The sequence below is a fragment of the Dufourea novaeangliae genome, unplaced genomic scaffold (assembly GCF_001272555.1).
Source record: "Dufourea novaeangliae isolate 0120121106 unplaced genomic scaffold, ASM127255v1 scaffold16, whole genome shotgun sequence".
Lineage (NCBI taxonomy): Eukaryota > Metazoa > Arthropoda > Insecta > Hymenoptera > Halictidae > Dufourea > Dufourea novaeangliae.
Window position 1 is genome coordinate 4,517,667 of NW_015373891.1, and position 12,067 is coordinate 4,529,733.

At 38.8% G+C, this 12,067-nt stretch overlaps 1 protein-coding gene across 1 annotated transcript in view; it reads left to right on the forward strand.

Moving 5' to 3' along the window:
• LOC107187839 (dipeptidase 1) overlaps positions 1-12,067 on the forward strand; it is a 104,051-nt gene that overhangs the window by 64,076 nt on the left and 27,908 nt on the right. The gene's annotated exons all lie outside the window — the stretch shown is intronic.

Consider the following 12,067-nt stretch of genomic DNA (forward strand, 5'->3'; position numbering starts at 1 on the left):
TCACCCCTTCTGCTGGATATTTCAGCATCGATTCCTGTTTTACACGGCTGATGCAGGTCGTCGGGAATGGTCTATATAAAAAGATAGATCTGTTTGCAAATTCTTTTCTATCTTTTACGTAGCTATGTCAATAGGTCATTCTTTAGGTATTCGGTTTTATATGATTACTATTAAACTTAGTGTTAATATAATTCACATGAATATAATGTGATATATTGTAGAATAAATAGATAAATTATTTGAGTTTTACTTAACAATATGAAAGTAAAATTTGCAAAAAAGTGGCTGTTATACGTACGAGACGAAACTAAAAAAGTGAATGAGGAGCATTTTAACCAAGAAAGATGAAAACGTCGAAGGAAAATAGAAAAAGAAGGGGAAAAAGAAACACTTCAAGCAGGAGAGGTAAAAAAAGCGAAGGAAAACAGAAAAAGAACAAAGGGGAATAAAGGTAGTGGAAAGAAATAATATTTTAACTACGGGGTGTTAAAACTGATAATCTGTTGTAGCATTTTTGACAAATCCTTGTGGATTAAAACGGTCACATACACTGTAGGTCTATCTCAATGTTTCTGAATTACCCACATGTTTTTAACATTCTTCGTTAGTTAACTTTTACTAAGTGTAGAGCTGGTTCATCCAAATGAGTCGAATCGTAGAAATATTTATCATAATAACGATTGGTAACAATTCCATGACGTATATGATCGACTTATAATTAAAATATCCGTCATGTAATTCCGGAAAACAGTAACAGTATGTATAAAGAAAAAATACCAACAAATGAATATAATAAAAAAGAAGCTTATAGTATTTTACTTTTGCTACAACGTTTTAACAAACAAAGACAGATCTGCTTAGCTGATCATGATCAGTTAAATATACTGAACAAATTTATCACTTTCATCACGGAACACTCTGTACATGTATATTTTATTAAATATAAACCCTGTTATATGAAATATACTATAGTCCACTACCATCATAAAAGTAAAATTACTCCGTGCATGATTAAAAAAAAGAACAGGACAAGTTATTTAAATTCCGTATCGAAGAAAACGGTTTCGAATTTTTAAGGAACTTTAACGCGGGTTAAAGGTTAAGTAGATATCGGGGAACCACGAACAATATTCCGCTACGACGCTACACTCGGGACATTTGCATACTAAGCAGACATTAATCCAGACGAACGGAAGGAAAAGCTAGTTGGAAGTTACATCGAGTGGTTCGCCGCATTATATGTACGTAGTGACGTCCGGAAGCACGAGGAGGATGGGAAGGAATTCGTGGTACGACCGAAAGGAAAATATTGATCTCGGGGACGTAGAGCTATCTGTTTAAAATGTAAGAACTTATAAGGAGTACTCTTGCGCTGATGGCTCAGACTTCTTTTCCCGTCTCCTGTTCCTGTTATCATTTCCGCTTCGTTTCGGCGGAGCACCCTCCAGAATTTCCCCCTTGCAATTCCGAGTTCCCATTTTAATACAAATAAAAAAAAAAGTCTGAATAATTGCTGTCTAGTATCATACCGACCTTACCTTTCATGTGTCTGGGGAAGATACACTTAAGGTACTTGACAAAGGAATCTCTTTTCATGCGATCGGTCACGCTGATAACCTCTATTATACGGAATACGGAAGAATTCATGGTACAAACGTCAAAGGAAATAATTCTACGTATAAATGTGGAATAACATTTTTTTATTAGAACAGGCACAGCCAATGTACCCGCTGCCTGGCAGTTTTCTTACTTTAGCCATGGATCTCTACGGATTTCTGCTACGATACGTTGTACTAAACAATATACATTACCGTTCTAATAATGTCTCCTGTGTATTTAATGAATACATAATGATAGTTACCGTAACTTTGATGCCGGCACCTCTCATCTATTCCTTCAGTGTTTGAGCAAGCTGCGCAACGATCAGTAACATACTTTCTTATAATTTCTTCGTTTTGTGATACCATCGAGCTTTATCGTGGTGTATAATGTATCAAGCCCATTTACATTTTTTATTTTTTTGTAATTATTATATTAAAAGTTAATAATTCCCTTTCTCTATATTGCTTAAAGAAGTAATTAGTGATATAATAGTCCCAGACTTTGACGTGAATTGAAAATCACCGGTAAACACCATGCAATAAAAATTCAAATGTAAAATAATGTACAGCCTTGCTGCGAAAACTATTTCCTCGAAACCCATCTATTGTTCATTATCCTTTGTCGGGCAGTACAAAGACATTTTAAAACAGCCGACAAGGTTTACAAGTCCATAAAACAACTAAATGGTCCATACTCTATATTTTGTTTTTCTTCCTACAAGTTACCCAGTCTACTGTCAATACTCCCTGCAAACACCCACCAACTTGTCTTTAGTATTGTTCTCAATATTTTGACAGTGGGAAAATATTCCTTGAAATATGCCAAAAAACCAGTGAACTGACTGACCATGAAACCAAATTAATTCTTCTTTCAAAAGAACAAGGTAAGAGTCAGAAATTACAGTGATTGTCAGTCATCAGGGCAAAGGGTGATCCAACAAAACATTAACAAAATGAATACAAAATAATTCTCTTCACATTTCAATAGTTTGATTATCTTCTGATACAAAAATACATTTTAAAAATTCATATTTTATGGGGTGCCTAATACTTTTGGCCAAGGCTGTAATCGACGCGAACGGAAAGTTCGCCAAAATAGACTCCACGGTGATCGTGTTAAACGGTCCGCACGATTGATCACGAGCCACAGCTCCGACTCGTGGCCGCCCATTGCATCGATTCGTCGTCGCCAGTGAAGGGTCCAAAGGGTGGAATCGTTCGCCAGCTAACATCTCGAAGTTCGCGCGACACTCGGTCGCCGCGTTTGACCGACAAGTATCGCAGAGCGTCTCGCGAAATGACCAGCCGGGCCGCCTTTCGAGGCCAGCTGCCAGCGTGTCCCTGAAAGTTTCCTGACTAAACGGGCCGTCGAGCATCGACAGTTTCGCGAGGCCAAGTTGCCCGCCCGACGATAACGCCGACAGCCGGCGCGCGACGAACAGAGGCGTACAGCGAAGAAGTTTCGCCTGTCCCGGAAAAAAAATATAAGGGTGTTCCAGAATGTTGGTACGAACACTCAGCGGCGTATACAGGGTGTCTCACCCGATTTTGACATCTTGATTTTCTCGCTATTGCGGAGGCTTGAATGGTATCGAATGGAACATGTTCTGATGTTATTAGTTTTTTCGTGAGTAGACGCGTAAAGGTCATATAAAGGTCAATTTTGTTTTTTTCAATGGAATGAGGTATGTTTTAATAGTTTTCTGTTACTGTTGCTGGATAACATTTGCACATCTAGTAATCTTAAAATCATAGAGCGTTAACTACATAGTATACTTTGCTTGACCCGACGACTTAGTCTATTAAGTTGTAAATAAACAGGCAATAAAATCTCTTATGCTGGTGAGGCTCACAATCGAAAACGTCTTAAAACTCTGAAACTAATAATATTTAGATGTAAGTTTACTAAGATTTTTTTGCTTCTTTGGACATGTCCTACATGTTCCTGAAGTTTGGCATCAACTTTTTAAAACACCCTGTAGATCGCCGGATGGACAGCGTAGCAGGTCACCTCGATCAAAAAGTCAGTCTTTTCGACGACGAGTAAAAAGGCCAGACCGCCCGTCACTGTTATCTTCGGGCTTTGTTTCGTATATGTTGTCGACCATCTGGTGGCGAAACTGTTACTCTGAAGACAAAGGACACTGTCTTCGAGAAATGCAACTTTCGATCGGACTTCCGAGCGAGAGATGAAATTCGCTTTTTCTAAACTTCGAGTCGAGTTTGTCGATTGGAATTGTACAATATAATGCAGCATCTGGTTCCTTGAGAAGTCGAAGGAAACTACAGTAGTTGAAGGATTGGCTGGTAACATTGGTCTGTCAGGTGTGACAATAAAGTTTCGAGGATAGTTTAAAAATTTTATTTTGAGAATTAAACAGACGTGTGTAAATGTGGGGTGCGTGTGTATAGTCTGAAAGATGTTACTGCGATGGCTTCATGTTTTATTTTGGAAATGACATTTTTAAATGAATTACTCTTGAAACTTTGTTGTTACACTTTATTGTCTTGCAGTTTTTTCCCCTTCAGGCTCTTATTCTTAATTAGTTCAAGACTTATCTAACTTGAGAAATATATTTGAAAAATTTGGAAAGATGATAAATGTAACTTAATGTTAGTAAGAAATATAGTTTTTCTGCATTAACCAACCTGAGTGCCATAGCAGGGTTCAAGCAGGAATTTGGGATTTCTTTAATAGAATTGCGCATACATTGTCTCTTAGGAAATAGACTCAATAAAAATTGCTATTTTATCAAATTTCACCTATTCGTCTACCCTATAGACGTATTAACATCCGTAAGCCACTTGTTACAATAGCCTGAAAGCATTTTCTATATTTTGTGAATTTAGAAAAAATTACACTATTTATTAAGATCGAATGACGCAATAGAGACGATTGTATCAACCATACCCAAAAATTCAACACATAAAGCGTAACTGGAATCGACAAAAAAGTCATGAAGTAAGATTAAGTACTCGGTATACATTAAGGACGTTAATTAACCGTACTATCCATTCGTATGAAAAGTAATTCAGCATCCTCCGCGGAACAATAATCACTGGGGCCACCACCCTAGTAAGCCCACGGAACAGTAAATGAAAAAGAACGTATCAGCGCCATTTCAAAAGGGATCGTAGAAGAATAAGGCCAATTCGTCATCCTGTCGGGAAATAGGACGGTCTACACGTTGTTACACCATCTTAATCTCGAAATTCGCGAGGGTGGTTCCTTTCAACGGTCGGGAGAAAAAAAAATGTAACTGCCTTCTGACTTATGCCCGAAAGGAACGAATCGCTACTGTATCATGGAAAACGGAATCAACATCCTACAGCCGACTCTCTTTCTCTCTGCCAGGAAACGTCTGCCATTTCTCATTCGTTAAACGACCCTTTACGCGTTGGCTGTGCGTCCCTCTCTCGAGATTAAAGGAAACGAGGGGTCCATTTAAAGAAAAGTGATTTCCAAGGGTACAACGCAACGTTGGACCATTTTAGTAAGCTTGTTACACGCGTCTCGCATGCCCGAGTTCACTTTGCCTGATTTAATTAAGAAAAAGGACTCTGAAATTTACTGCATATTAACTGATACTCACATTTTATTAACCCTTTGACTGTGAACAGCGCTTTTAGGCGTTCTTTATTCGTTGTAACAAAAGATTCGAAAATCACCATTATTGAGTCTGTCGTTGCTTTGCATTCATCGTACACTTCTTCTAGGATAACTACAATTATTAAATTTTATAGAATTTATACAAACAATTGTATGTTCTTTGAATTATTAATAAAAAACAGAGTGCACAGCGAGCGTCCTAGTACTTCGTAGTCAAAGGGTTTAATAGAAAGGGATACTGTTGAGATGTGATAGAGATTGAATGACGCGGATCAATATCCACAAACTGGATTTAGCTCTTTTTCATTAAGTCGATTGCATTATTTATTAGGTCGATATTAAATAACGGTTGAATAGCAATGGTCATAGGATTAGAGTCAAACTGACCATCAATAATTATGTTTAGAGGTAATGGGGGATGTTACATAAATTGATATTTATTATTAAAATGCCACGAATCGACATTTTAAAAAACCAGAACGGAAGTTATTAATGATTCGACCTAATAGTTTCAATCGACTGAAAAACTTTGATATATCTATACCCCAGTTCACGAGTTTCGACAGATCAAAGGTTATTTCTAGATCAGCGATTGAAGGGAAATCAACTCGTACTTCATTGGCCTTACTCCCGTTTCAATATTTGTCATATCAAGTTGCATGGAACTCGAAGGAGACCGTAAGTTAAAGCGACACTTCTCTATTCTCCCTTTAATATCGTCAATTGACTACTATTTATACCAACTTAATAGTTTTGTAGCTCTGACAGGATTCTCCGTGTGGTCATATGAAGCTAGACAGAAATTAGCCCCCCTTTCCTCGATCGGCTAAAATTCGAGTGTACAAGTAAAATTGAAAAAAACATATCGAACGAAGACCCTTTTAGCGTATACTTCAAAATAACTTTTACATTTCAATTTCCTCCCTTTAAATGAAAAGAACATGTTGCAGTGATCCTTTCTTAAAATGTCTAAAAAAGGATCTTAATACAGTAGAACAATATTTAAAACATTTACATTTCATTTTGGAACGCTCGTGACCACACAGTCACATAAGATCGAAAAATGTTATTGTTCCTGTTTCCGTCACCCCCATGGGTTTCAACCTATTTTTTTTATACCTTATAGACTTCCAAAAATCTACGAAAATTCAGGCATACCTTTCTACTGCATGAGTTTTCAAAATTAATTGTTAATACTTTTTTTTTTAATAGCAATCCCTTCATTTCGTAGATGTTTAAGCGCCAAATTTCGCTTGTTCCAGACAAGACCCCAGATGGTTACAGTGGGTTAATAAGACAATTTAGATCCCCGTAGTCTTCCAAACGCTTCCAAACGAAGAAGTGACTTTCGAAACGTGAAATTATAACTACAATGAAGTTAAGCCAGCGAGGGGATCATAAATCGTACGAGTAATTGTAGAAAACTCGACCAATAAAAGCTCTAGAGAGTCTCAAAGCTTTCACGAAGCCCACGGTTTCTTATTGGGTACCGGACATCGCGCGTCACTAGCACGTGTTCGTCTATCCAACAGTTCGTTCCGTCTCTTCGTTCCTTTCATTCGCTCCCCATTACCTAAAAGCTAGACTTTAAACGTACCTCTCCGACCGAGTTATACCTCTTCTCTTAAACCGTCCTCTTCGGTCCGTCATCGATCGAGCAGGCCGATTAAGGAACGCGTAAACCGAGCACAATTTCGCGTTCCACCGATTCGTCCGTTCAACTTCGACTGTCCAGCCGAGATATTCATCTCTCGTTCCTTTTATATCGTCGGAGCAGAGGATTCCCTGTGCCTCGCTCTGAAATCTTCGTCGAAGACGTTGGAAAGTCACGGTCGAGATTTCAGAGTACAGCGACAGAGGAGGGTGGCGAAGCAATTCCGAAAAGTGAAGTTTATCGCGTTGTTACTTTAATGAAGCGTTCCCCGTTTAACGGATGCATCGTTCCACTTACGGATAGTAGCGAGAAATCCCCCGGATTCGTGAGATAACTCTGGCCCCCTCCCCCAAGCCCGTACTCTTGTCGGCTAACGGGGACCACTTTACCGAAAGATACTGCAACTTCGCTAATTTCGTGATAATGGCTGGCGCAGTTAGCGATGAATTCGTCCCCGGGCTAATTTCCCTCGAACATGTCCGTTCGCAGACAGGGATTGTGCGACACGATCGAGGATTTTCGTAATCTGAACGAATGTTAGTGACCTGGTCCTTTCGAAACAATAATTAGTTCTAAAGAAACATTGGGAACATGGCTCGGAAGAGTTATGAATGGTGAATCGAATACAAATATCAGATAGGGTGGTAAAGGGTGTCCTATGCGATTGGGTTAATCTATACAGTAAATCCTTAATAAGTGCTCGAAGGCTCCTTGGCACTGAACATTAATTATTTCATAAATTAATGGCCACAGCTCTTAACGACGAAGCACGAGAATTGCCTTTCCACCTTAGCAATGAGGGAATCACCCTGTATATCTCTAAAACGGTAGAAGTTAGAAAACAATTGCATAGGACAAGTTTAAATGGTTTCGTGCGGTGCACCACATAGTGCATGTGTCCACTTCGAAGTTGGAGACGTTTAAGGTGATGAAGGTGTTAAAAGTGATCTTGAAATCCCTCGAATGGCTTCACCTCTAGAGCAGACATATGCACCATGTGATGCAGAACACAAAACCGTTTAAATTTAACTAATGAAACTTTTTTCCTCTATCTTCTACCCTTTTAAATCTGTAGATTGATCCAGTTGTATGGGACATCCTGTATATGAACATTTGCAGTGGATATAGTCGATCGTATACCTTGAAATGGGGAAATTGTTGGTCCCTTCCATTCTATAGATCTAATTTCAGTTTGAAGGATCGTATTCCTCGTTAAAAAGCAACTCAAGTAGTTCTCTTCCCATCGCGAAATATGAATATTTGCCGTAGATGTTGCATACTCGATCGTATACCTCGAAATGGAGCGAATTATTGGTTCTAGAAGCCATACAATGACGAATGTCTTCTTTCCTAATTCGACGTGTTTTGAACCCAAAGTTTCCGATAGATTAATCGACAAGGTTTATAAACATGCGTTTCGATTTTTCTCATTTTTAACTTGTATAAATGCAGCTTTAGCTAAAAGTATTCGGCACCTACATTATTGCAGATTGCTGCAAAAACCATTCCTTTCTATTGTTCATCATCCTTTGTCAGGCATTTTAAAACAGTTGACAAAATTTATAGCGGGACATAAAGCAACTAAGTGGTCTATAGTCTACATTTTGTGTTTCTTCTCTTTAGTTTCGCTGTTAATATTTTGAAAGTCAGGAAGTTTCCCTCGGAAAATGCCAAAAACACAGTGAACTGACTGACCATCATCGGAAATTAATTCTTTTTTTAAAAGAACAGGCTAAAAGTCGAAAAGAATTTGCAGTGATTGTCAGTCATCAGGGCAAAGGATAACCCAACAAATTTTGACAAAATTAATAAAAAGAAACGATTCTTTTCACAATTTCAATACTTCGATTTATTCCTAATACAAAAATATTTTTTAAAATTTAGTAATGCATGGGGTGCCTAATATTTTTGGCTGATACTGTATAGTGAAAAGTTCAGTAACACACGAATGGCCATAAAATTCTCTGTTTGAAGGAAAGAAAAACGAAAACTGCGGTTTCGAAGTTCGAAACGCGACGTCGCGCCGGGAACGAGATAAACTGGAATCTTGCAAGAAGTTCGGTCCATGACGGTGCTGATTTAACAAAGCGTCTCTGTTTAATGGATGCAACGCAGTCGGGGAAGACGGACGGGAATGCACTTGGAATACGAACGATAACTCTGTTTCCGGCAGACCCGGGGTCGTCGGAAGATGAATTGTTCGTGTGACATTGTGATTATCGTTCGTTCGATGATAAATGCGTCCCGAACGTGTGGCTTCTAGAAAACTTTCTTATCGCGAAGTTTGTTACTGGTTTTCGAAATCGTACAACCGTTCTTTGCTATTACTCTCTTGAGTGACATACTGTTCCGTACGAATAATGCTCGAACTGTATAGGGTGATTAAAAAAAGTAATATAGACAATTGCTAACTTAAATTAGTTATCGAAAGGTGTAGAATTTGAGGAAGTTTTCAAAAATTCGATTCAAAATGACCCAATCATGGTCATCCAATGGTTGAGTAAAGGATGGTGTTTGCGATGAATCAGTCCCATTTTCCAGTAGCTGACATCTAGGTCACTAACTAGGGCAGTGTTTCCGAACTTGGAATGTGCGCCCCACCATGGGGAAATTTGAATATTTTGTCAACAGTTTTATCTATATACCTTTTTTATTCGAAGGAGCTATTGACGGTAAACTTTTTCAGAACTTAGTTTACTATTACACTAGAAGGGTTTCGAGATCTTTGAAGCGTTCAGGTGGTGCATGATCCAAAAAAAGTTGGATAACACTGACCTAGAGAAATCAATTATTCGAATGACCAAACACCAACATCGCAATGACTAACACTTAATAATTCCAAGTTTATTAATTATTAAATATAACTTTATAAATTACAAAGTATTAACAGTGGCTTGTTTACCCAACAAAGTTATCGATGGTATTTCGCTGTTAAACTTCGAACGTCTCCATCAAACTCGCACTCAAGAATGAAATTCCTTTGGTCCGGATACCCTATTCTATTTTCATTCAAATCATCTCGCCCCGTGATATCCACGGCGTAACGCTGGCAGAGCTCGCAAGAAAAAGGTGAATCGAGAGTCAGCCGCAGGCTGTTTTGTTCCGGCGAAATGACAAGTGACAACGGTGAAATCGAATTTTATATTAGCAGCCGTATCGCGGAAGCCTGACGGCAGACACGAAGAACGATATTTCCCCGTCGTCGCGACGGCAGCATTCGCAACGGGACCTATCGGAAATCTCTTATACGAGACTGAAATACAGGCATCTGGGCATGATTTCCACGAAACTACTCTCGAATTCGACGCGTCCGTTCTTTACATCGCGTCCATATAATATACTCTCGAGGGTACGAACGGAACACTTATCGTGGGGTATTAGCATTTCTTTGAATACGCGAAGCGTCGAGGCCTCAGTCACCCTCCGATTCGGAATTCCTCGCGAACAGAGTAGGGGTTCAAAGGACTTGGTCTGTCGTGAATTTCAATCTGATTGAACGACACCGGCAATAAGTGTCACGGATCACGCGTGAGCATGCTGCAAAGCAGCACCCGTTCGTTCCTCCACGAAGAGAATCCACACGGATGAAAGATACGAATCCCTTGACTTCCGTTTAACATTTCACGAGAACTGTATCGACGTAACGAACAGGATTTATTCGCCGACCAGTCACAGGCTTCTCCTATTCTTATCGTCGTTTTCTTTGGAACAAGGGGGGTAGCTTTAAACCATGTTAATCCGGGATTTCAGATTCCTTGGGTGCCATCTGGATGAATTTCTCTGGGCTTCTTCGAACCCCTGTAAGCCCAAATGTCCCACGGCGTCAGGCACTCTTATCTTGGAGGGGCGAAATCTGTTCGGGGAACTTAAACCCTCTTTAAACACCGCGATTTTAAGCAAGAGGATACAGTTTTATGGATTCGAATGGAATCATTCACACTTCGTCGTGCTGTTCAAATTGTTATAGTCTTGCCACGAGGTTTCTAATGAATCCACGCGCTCGTGAATGTGTTTTTTTTTATTATTAAAGCAATTTCACAATAGACACTTCTTTCTAAATGTGATGTTCAGTTCTGCAGAATCGAATAGAATCGTTTACGCTCCGCCACGCTGCCTCTGTTTCCCTCGCGATTTGCAGTTCTCTAAAATTCTTCACACAATTTCGAGAATAATCTTTCCATCAAAGTGATAATAAAGTAAATTGTGTTCGGTTCAATAACTAATATAGATATTCAACTAAGGAGCTATCTTGAGTACGTTTATTTTACATTAGATATTGTTGACACTAGCATACGATATGTACACAATGCGATGCGTACTTTTCAAGGTTTTCCCCCCGTTAAAAAAAAAGGTTACCTGGAAAACTGAGGATGTTTAGCCAATTTAGAATTTTTCCTCATTTCCAAGAATTCCGGGTATACATCTGGAAGGGGAACTTGGGTACACCGGTCTTCCTTTCAAAATTACAAACAAATTCAACTACAACGAAACCGAAAACAAATCATACACAAACACATCCACCTCTCCGGTACACTGATCGCCCAATAGAAACACATGCAAAACCAAGATGGAACTGAACAGACAACGACAAGGTAGTCTACGCACAACCACGAACGTGTTCACTACGACGGTCAAGTGAGATTTCATAAATTCGTCTCAAGTGTAAAATACATTCAATTCATCGAACGTCAGTTACTTTCGTTATTTCTATTTCGAATGATCCTATTAATATTAATTTGTTCTTCGGGAAGTGAAGTTCGTGAAGTGATCCAACTGAAATATTCTCGCGACTACTATCGCAACACTTATGATGTGACTACGTGTAGCTATTTACAGTCCCCTCGGAAAGAAAGTGAACGACCAATGGTATTAAATACAATGTTTCGCTAAAATGGTGCTAATACAAATGCTGTATGCACTTGTGAATCTCCAATAAATGTGAAATAAAAAAAACCAGAATTTTTTGTCTCATAGCAGTACGACATTTAGCATTGTTCCCCGATTAAAAAAATTAGACGGAACGTTGAGGGGTCATATACGATATTCATCTGCAGAAAATCGATTGTTGTTAATATATGTTAGATACATATCTTAGAAATATTTTAAGCTCAAACTGAACCTGAAATTTGAATGACTGATGAAGCCTTAACATTTACGATCTGACTTTCCGAGGCGATTGTATGTGTAAATAACCGTCATATT